This window comes from Eulemur rufifrons, chromosome 6, assembly GCF_041146395.1.
Source record: "Eulemur rufifrons isolate Redbay chromosome 6, OSU_ERuf_1, whole genome shotgun sequence".
Taxonomy (NCBI): Eukaryota; Metazoa; Chordata; class Mammalia; order Primates; family Lemuridae; genus Eulemur; species Eulemur rufifrons.
Genome location: NC_090988.1, coordinates 13,059,993 through 13,069,187, shown reverse-complemented (window position 1 = coordinate 13,069,187; position 9,195 = coordinate 13,059,993).

The following is a 9,195-nucleotide window of genomic DNA, read 5'->3' as shown; positions in this document are numbered from 1 at the left end:
GAGACCCTGTCTCTACTAAAAATTGAAAAAAATTAGCTGGACAACTAAAAATATATATAGAAAAAAATTAGCCGGGCATTGTGGCACATACCTATAGTCCCAGCTACTCGGGAGGCTGAGGCAGAAGGATTGCTTAAGCCCAGGAGTTTGAGGTTGCTGTGAGCTAGGCTGATGCCACCGCACTCTAGCCCAGGCAACAGAGAGAGACTCTGTCTCAAAAAACATAAAAATAAAATAAAATAAAATAAAATAAAAGTTAGGCAATACTGCTATGTGCTCATGCGTCTTTACGTGTGTGTCTATATATGGACCATGTTCACACTCCCTCAAATAGCATACTTTCAGAGGACTGTCTTGTCTACATTCCCCCATTAAAAAATAATATATAAAATAATATATACATATATAAAATATATTTATATGATATATAAATATATATAATGCACATGCACATATAATGTTACAGCAAAAAAGGACCACAAAGGATATATGGCCCAGCCTCCACCCAAAGTAGGCCTCCCATCTAAAACATCCAAGACAGTTCAATGTCTTCCTCATGGAAGCCACAACTTACTTCCATGTGACTTCTACTACTTATTCCTACTCAGATCTCTGGACTCATATAGAAGAAAACTCACTGCCACAAAGAAGCCCTTCCAATATTTAAAAAAAAAAAAAGTTCTACTGTCATCTCTGAGTATTCTTTTTCTCAAAAATAAATATCCCAGAACCTTCAACTGTTCCTCACACCACATTGTTTTAGTCCTCTCACCGTTACGGATCTCTGAACTTTAAAAGAGTACATGAGGAGGATCTCTTGAGCCCAGCAGTTTGAGGTTGTTGTGAGCTAGGCTGATGCCACAGCACTCTAGCCTGAGCAACAGAGAGAGACTCTGTCTCAAAAAAAAAAAAAAAAAAAAAGAGTGCATGCCTTGAGTTGAACATGATATTCCAAGTATGGCCTGAGTAATACTGGATAGAAACACATACTGTATTCACTAATTGATTAACTAATCACACCAATATGTGTTAACAGAAACTGTGCTGGTCATATATAAGGCATACATATTAAGCAACATAATAAATACTGTCTATAAAAAATTACCTCTTGATTGTGCATGTTGAAGATTATCCATGGCAAAGCATGAATTCCAAGGAAGTTGCTCCCATCCCAACCTTCCTTCCTGGGATTCTTCATTTTGTTTTTAGTTGTTATGGGCTCAGGAAATAGGAGTTTATTGTTAGCCTTAGCTTAAAGAATAAAATAAAATATATCTCTCTCAAAAAGTCACTTCACATTTCTCAGTGGCAAACAGAAAGATCTTGGTACTAGCCACTGTTCTGTACTGTTACCTGGCTGCCCTTCTTCTTGGTGATAGCACTAGTGACTGAGGAAGAATTCCATAGTTGATGAAGAAAAGTGAATGAGTTATCAAGGTCAGACTTGTGAATGTGCCACACTGCGCAGTGGGAGGTGAGTTGGGAAGAGCACGATTATGAACAGGTGCTTAGATGGAGGAGACTGAGAGTGATTATGAACAGGTGCTTAGATGGAGGAGACTGAGAGTCTGTACAGGGCCGGCAGGAAGATGAGGGGCAGTCCAGTGGCAGCCACCAGGAATGACGCAGACGCTGCTCTGCTTGGAGGCCAAGCGAGGGACATGATGCTTTTTAAAGATTCCAGCCAGCCAGATCCCCTTTCTCTAGAGCAATACTAACCAGCAGCGTAGGAAAAGCTGGGTATTTATTTCCCCACTGTAGGGTAGGACAAGGATCCTGGCCTTCTCATGCCTACATTGGGGATTTTTATTTATTTATTTATTTTTAATATTTTAAATACCAGATAATTTCTTTCTATTTTTAGTAGAGATGGGGGTCTCGCTCTTACTCAGGCTGGTCTCGAACTTCTGACCTCGAGCGATGCCACCCGCCTCGGCCTCCCACAGTGCTAGGATTATAGGCGTGAGCCACCGCGCCTGGCCTACATTAGGGATTTTGGTGGCCCCAAGACAGCTAACAGAAGAGTCTTCCAGCCTCGGACTTTCAATTTCTACCAGAGCCCCTGCTTCTCCCACTTTACTCTTAACTCTTCATCGTATTCCTCCCCCAGGCTTGTCAGTGTTTGAACATTTATTTCCATTTCTAAGCCTGCTAGACAGCTCAGGAAGTAAGAGACATTAGTCATGCAAACCTGTTACCCTGAACTCCCAGGGGCATCTGCTTTGGGCAAAATGGGAAGGAGTGATTTTTGAAGAGTTAGAACCTAAACAATCAAGGGAAAAAAATAAATAAGGTTGCTCTTACAGAGGCCGTGGAGAATATGCTTCTGGCCTTTTCTATTCTGAACAGAGACGCTTCTCTGACTTGTCCAGTAAATAGATCCATGGATAAAAGCAGAAGAGTTAGGGTTTGGTCCTCAAGCCCTTTCTGTCTTCCCAGGCAACCTCTTCCTGGGGCTCAGTTTCCCTATGTGTGAAAGGAACTTAGCTTTCCAGGGCTGCTAATGAGCTACAATGACTGACAGATGAAACTCTGCTTGGGATGTTTTGGAGCATTTCCAAGCTTACTAGTGGGATATAGAAAAAGCAGACAAAAGCCAGGCATGAGTTTGATGTTACTGTGAGCTATGATTGTGCCATTGCACTCCAGCCTGGGCAACAGAGTGAGATTCTGAAAAAAACAGGAAGAAGGAAGGAAGGAAGGGAGGGAAGGAGGGAGAGAGGGAGGAAAAAACCAGGCAAAGCAAGGTGATGTGGAAAATTGCACTTTACTGGTTGAACCAAAGAGGCAGGAGTTGTACTTCCAGACACCTGACTCAGACTATACACAGAGCACAATAAATATCACACTTTATTTCTCATCTGAGCCATGAACTCTGGTCCCTAGGAAAATCCAAACTGCATCTAAGTTTTGCTTTGATTTCCTTCCATCTGTGATAACATTAGTGTTCTGTCCCTGGAGGCAGACAAATGAACTAGATCCAGAGATCCTAAATGCTGGTCTAAGGACCAATGCTGACACATGGCAAGGTTTTCGTTAATTAAATGAGAACAGTAAGGACACTGTAACGAGTCTTTCAGAGTTTAATTTATTTCACTTCAAGAACTGTCTTTTAGTCTGAGGTTACATCATTGGAATGTAAGCTCCAGGAGGGTGACTTTGATGTTCTTGTTCTCTGTTTGTTCACCAACACCTAGAAGAACACCTGTACATGATAGGCACTCAATAAATATTTGTGGAATGAATGAAGGAAAGAATTATTTCCTTTCTACTTTCCTGGTATTAAAATATTCCTTCTTCAATGAAATGTTATTGATAGTAAGTAGCAGGGTTGGTTTTTAAAAATATTTTTCCCTGGACAAGTCAAAGTATAGAATTATTTTTAAAAGTTTTGTTGATCTGTAATGTCTAAGTTTGGGAATTTCTGGACAAGATGATCCTTTAAGGACCATACAATCTTAAGATTCATCAGATATGGAGTGGGAATGAGTTCAAAGCCCTTTAGTCAAAACACGGCAGAAACGTTTCCCCTCTGAGGTCTCAAGGCAGAGAGAGCTGAGTTAAGAGACTGGAAAATGCAAATTAGCAATATAACCTTGGGCAAGTCACAAAAGCCTGTTTTTCTTCTGCAAAATAGGAATAACACTGCCTCAAAGGATTGTGGGGGCTTTAAATGAGAGAGCAATGCAGGAAAGCACAGGGGGTCTGGAACTCTGTTAGTGCAGGACTATATAGATCCTTTTTTGTGCTTTAGTAATTGACAAACTTGTACCATTTGTGTTTTTCCAGCGTTGTGAAAAAAGAGCCTTGGAAGTTGTCCCAGTGGCCTGGCTGCCTGAAGATTTTCTCGACCTTCTTTAGGAAAGATGTTCCCCCTTCAAAGCTAATACCTGGATCCCAGAATCCCTTTAAAGACAGCAAGAGCAAAATTTGCTTTAAATTGCCAGCACGAGGGGAAACTGAAGCAAATCCTAATGCAATGAATTGAGAAAAATAAGTGCATCTCTTTCTTTTCTTTTTTTTTTGAGACAGAGTCTCACTTTGTTGCTGGGGCTAGAGTGCTGTGGCATCAGCCTAGCTCACAGCAACCTCAAACTCCTGGGCGCAAGCAATCCTCCTGCCTCAGCCTCCCAAGTAGCTGGGACTACAGGCATGTGCCACCATGCACGGCTAATTTTTTTCTATATATATTTTTAGCTGTCCAGATTGTTTCTTTCTATTTTTAGTAGAGATGGGGTCTCGCTCTTGCTCAGGCTGGTCTCAAACTCCTGACCTCGAGTTTTCTTAATTTCATAGTTTCATAATTTCTTAGTTTCATTTGAAAGATCCGTCTTTATTACATGTCTCTGGTATTAAAGTGCTTTATTCTGCTATTAAATGACAGTGATAGTAGATGATGTTTGTTTCTTTTTAAAGTCTGGAATTAACAAAATTTAAAGCACCACCCCACCCCACTCCCCCGCAAAAAGCAGAATCTACACCATTGTTTCACACTTACCTAAGACAACTTGGTCATGTACGATTACTAGACCCTTTTTGATAGATATTGATAACTTTTAATGACTAAGATAGAAGAATAATCTAGGTTTCTTCCCCCACAACTTTACCATCAGATCATATATTACAGCAAAAAAGGCACAGACTAAATTCAGCCACACACACAAACATTAGCAGACAGATGTAAAATAGTAATACGGCCAGTTCTGCGAACTCAATGAAGTTGAAGCTCTCTGTCTTTTTCCAGAGTTTCTTAGCACTGTTGACATTTTGGACTTGGCTGTGGGGGCTGCCTTTTGTGTTTTACTAATAGGATGGTTAGCAGCATCTCTGGCTTCTACCCACTAGATGCCGGTAGCACCCACACACATATAATTATGGCAACCAAAACTGTCTCTAGACATTGCCAATGTCCCCTAGAAGGGTTGGAGTGGAGACAAAGTTGTCCCCAGTTGAAAATTACTCACTTCAATAAGCATCTTCCAAGCAAGGTTCACTCAAAGTGGATCAGATCATTTCTTTTTTCTCTTGGGTTTTCTTTTGGTTTGATTGTTTTTTGTTTTTTTGAGACCGAGTCAGCTCTCGTTCTATCACCCAGTGATGTGATCAAAGCTCACTGCAACCTCAGACTCCTGGGTTCAAATGATCTCTCTCAGCCTCTCAAGTAGCTTGGACTATAGGTATGCCCCACAACTCCTGGCTAATTTTTTTATTTTTTATAGGGATGGGATCTCGCCATGTTGCCCAGGCTACAATTCATTTCTTAATCAGAGCCAAGCAACTAAATCCTGCATAAGCTTCCATTAATAAAACATGACCAGGCAAAATTCTAGGCTAGAGCACTATTCCAAAGGGTTTAGGCTACAAGGCATGTGTAAAGCACCACTCCCTGATCATTCATGAAAGTACCTAGTCAATATTTCTAATGAATCCATACATCTTGAACATCACTCATTTCACCAGTAAAAAATCATTTCTAACACCAATTGTGCACATTAACAAAACTCTGGTGTTGATAGGAAATAAAGGTCATTAAAGTGCCTGTAGTAGCCACTTAAGGGTACAGACTTTTTTTTTTTTTTTTGAGACAGAGTCTCGCTTTGTTGCCTGGGCTAGAGTGAGTGCCGTGGCATCAGCCTAGCTCACAGCAACCTCAAACTCCTGGGCTTAAAGGATCCTACTGCCTCAGCCTCCCAAGTAGCTGGGACTACAGGCATGCGTCACCATGCCCGGCTAATTTTTTTTCTATATATATTTTTTAGTTGGCCAGATAATTTCTTTCTATTTTTAGTAGAAACAGGGTCTCGCTCTTGCTCAGGCTGGTCTCGAACTCCTGAGCTCAAACAATCCACCCGCCTCGGCCTCCCAGAATGCTAGGATTGCAGGCGTGAGCCACCGTGCCCGGCCCCAGACTTTTGATTAGAGATAGTCAAAGGCTAACTAACCTACCCTGAAGTGTGAGAAATAGACCACACTCTCCACAAAAAAGTAATTTTAAATAAAAGCAATATAGTAGCTCAATATAACAGCTATTTAGATATCGAAAATCTTTATGTTATTGTTATTATTATTTTAGAGATGTTATGATCTGTGAAATCCGAAAGGCTGAAAACCACTGCCCCCTACATCAGACTGCTTCTTTGTAAAAGGCTGTTCAGGTAGGAATGAGTCTCTCCAAAGGGACTCTGGCTCGTAGACTGATCCTACATGTGATTTGTAGCCAAATTTTAATAAAAACCAAGGTCCCCAGCCACTTTTCCCAACTGACGGTGAGGCTGGTTTAGAACAGAAGTCGGCCTGGAGTCCATCTTGGGGGTGAATTGCATCATTGCCAACCGGAGTTTGTTTCTCAGTGAGTTTGTGTGTATAAGAATGCACAAGTTGCAATTAATTCCCAGCGAAGTCACTTCTCAAGTTAATTAGAAATGCAAAGTGTGAGTCTAAATGTTATGAGATTATAAAATGGCTTAATAATGGGAACAATGAGATTGGAGCATATGCATTCTGGCCATGTAAATATTTCATAACAGTGCCAAGCTGATTTCATTTGCCTAATCATGCCATTGATATGCAGCCACCAGCCTGCAAATAGAAAGGCTGAATTGCAGCAGATCACCCTTCTAATGTCATAATTATTAATATTGGAGGGAAATGGAGCTGCTACACTCCAATGGAAGCTGCTAGGCCTTTTGAATTGAGATGGGGACGGCACTGCTGGGGAAAGAGGAGGAAGGTGATATACCAGCCCCACCAGCCCCATTCTGCTTGTTGGCCAGAAGTATTTAGGTAATTAGGCAGCTCAACAAATTAAAGTGATGAGAATGCTGGAGAGAAGAGTTGCAGGGCATCAATTCCCCAGCCCTCAATCAAAATCTTAATGAAACACACACACACACACACACACACAAAACTTGAGAAAAAGAAAAAGAAGGGATGCTTTGTGACAATGAAGGATTCTGTGCCTGAGGGTTCAGATCTTGCGGGATGGATCTGTTGGGCCCAGCAGGGCAACAGCCTCTCCCCCTCGGCTTCTTCTATTTGGTCAATATGTTCTTACTTAGTACTTCGCGCACACATCCCTTTTATCTGCGTAGAATCTGACTTTCCCATTGGTATTTGAGAACTGCTTTCCCCACCTTTCCAATGGTACTGTTTTGGAATATTTCTTCTTTCATTAACTCATTTCCCCACATGTGTCTTGTCTTTCCACTTTTGTAACCTCAAATTCCTGGGCTCAAGCAATCCCCCAGCCTCTGCCTCCCAACTAGCTGGTACTACAGGCATGTGCCACCATGCCCGGCTAATTTAAAAAAAATTTTTTTTGTAGAGACAGGGTCTCACTATGTGTTTCATGTTGGTCCCAAACTCCTGGCCTCAAGCAATCCTCTTGTGTCGGCTTCCCAAAGTGATTGCAGGTGTGAGCCTGTTTCTCCATTTTGAGTGTAAGCAATGACTAGTTGGATACTCTCTGTGCCTTCCACATTGTTTAGTATGCTGCCATAAATATGTTGGCTTGACTCATTCCACTGGCTATGGCATGAACCCTTCTAGGTAGCTTTGTGAGGGAAAGGCTGCTAGACAGAAATAGGATGTGGGTTTGAGTCCTGGCCCTGTACTTAGCTGTGTAACCTTGGGCAAGTCACCTAACCCCTCCAGGTTTCAGTTTTTCTATTTGCAAATTGGGATCACTTGCCTGTCTTACAGTTTTGTTGCACAGGATTTTCAAAAAAATAAAAAAATAAAAAAATAAGAAGAAGAATGTGACATCATTATTTAGTTTCACACTGTCTTGTTTTTAAAAGGATCTGGACAACCAAAAAGCACTTAATAAAATGTCAAATGCTATGCAAATGTTTAAAATGTATATTTTCAGCCTTAAGCTTCTCTACTTCCTTGTACTCCAAGCAGCCTCTTACTAGCCAAATGACATTACTTGGGAACAAACGCTAGTAGAGTGTCCTTTTAAAGAATAAGCTTTATATCCAGAACTTCTTGTCTATCAGATTCATAGATATTGGCATAGGATTGTATTAAATCTAGAAAGGACAGTTCTACATGCTTTTAAAAAAATTGACTGAGAGGCCGGGCACAGTGGCTCACGCCTGTAATCCTAGCACTTTGGGAGGCTGAGGTGGGAAGATTTCTTGAGGCCAGGAATTCAAGACCAGCCTGAGCAAGAGTGAGACTTCGTCTCTTCAAGAAATAGAAAAAAATTAGCTGGGTACGGTGGCGTGTGTCTACAGTCCCAGCTACTTGGAAAGCTGAGGCAGGAGGATGGCTCGAGCCCAGGAGTTGGAGGTTGCTGTGAGCTATGATAACACTACTGCACTCTAGGCCCAAGTGACAGAGAGAGACCCTGTCTCAAAAAAAAAAAATTGAGCAAATTATTTAACTTCTCTAAACTTCAATACCCTCATCCATGTAATAGGGATTAGTGTGAAGATTGAGATAACATACATAAAACATTTAGTATGGTATTCGGCTCATAGAAAGCTCTCTCTGTATGTCACCTATTATTTCTATTATTGCTTTTATTTTGTTTTATTAAAATATTATATAATAAATAATGCTAGTATGTTATTGCTAATTTTTAATTTATTACTATTAGTCACAGAATGAGAAATTGATTTGTAAAGGTAACTCCAGGAAACCCAGGAAGTTAGAGATACAGTCACAAGGGAAGCTCTTGATTACCTTCTTGCTGTCAGGCTGTCCATAGAACTATAGATTATTACACATCCACAGCATCCATAACTGGGAAATGTGTACTATAAAAATAATAAGTGCTAAAAGTTACATGGTACTAAATACTTGCCCAGCATTACCCTAAGCATCTTAATTATAGCTCATGTACTTCCTGCAACAGCTCTAATGAAGTGGGCTCTGTCCTTATCCCCATTTTGCAGATGAAGACACTGAGGCAGAAGGCGACATAAAACTTGTCCCAGGCTGTAGAGCCAATAAATAGTAGAACTGGAATAAAAATCACATGATCTGGCTTTGGAATCCATCCATGCCGTGACAGTCTGATTGGATTACACTCTGCTCCTTTCTTACTATGAAGAAATTCACAGGAAAGAAGACATTCTGGGTCCACTCCCATTGTTCCTCCCCCTTGGAGCTAAGAGCCAGAGGGTTTTGCTGATCAGCATGACATGGTCAAATATTTTTTATTCTGAAAGCCTTTGGGCAAAACGT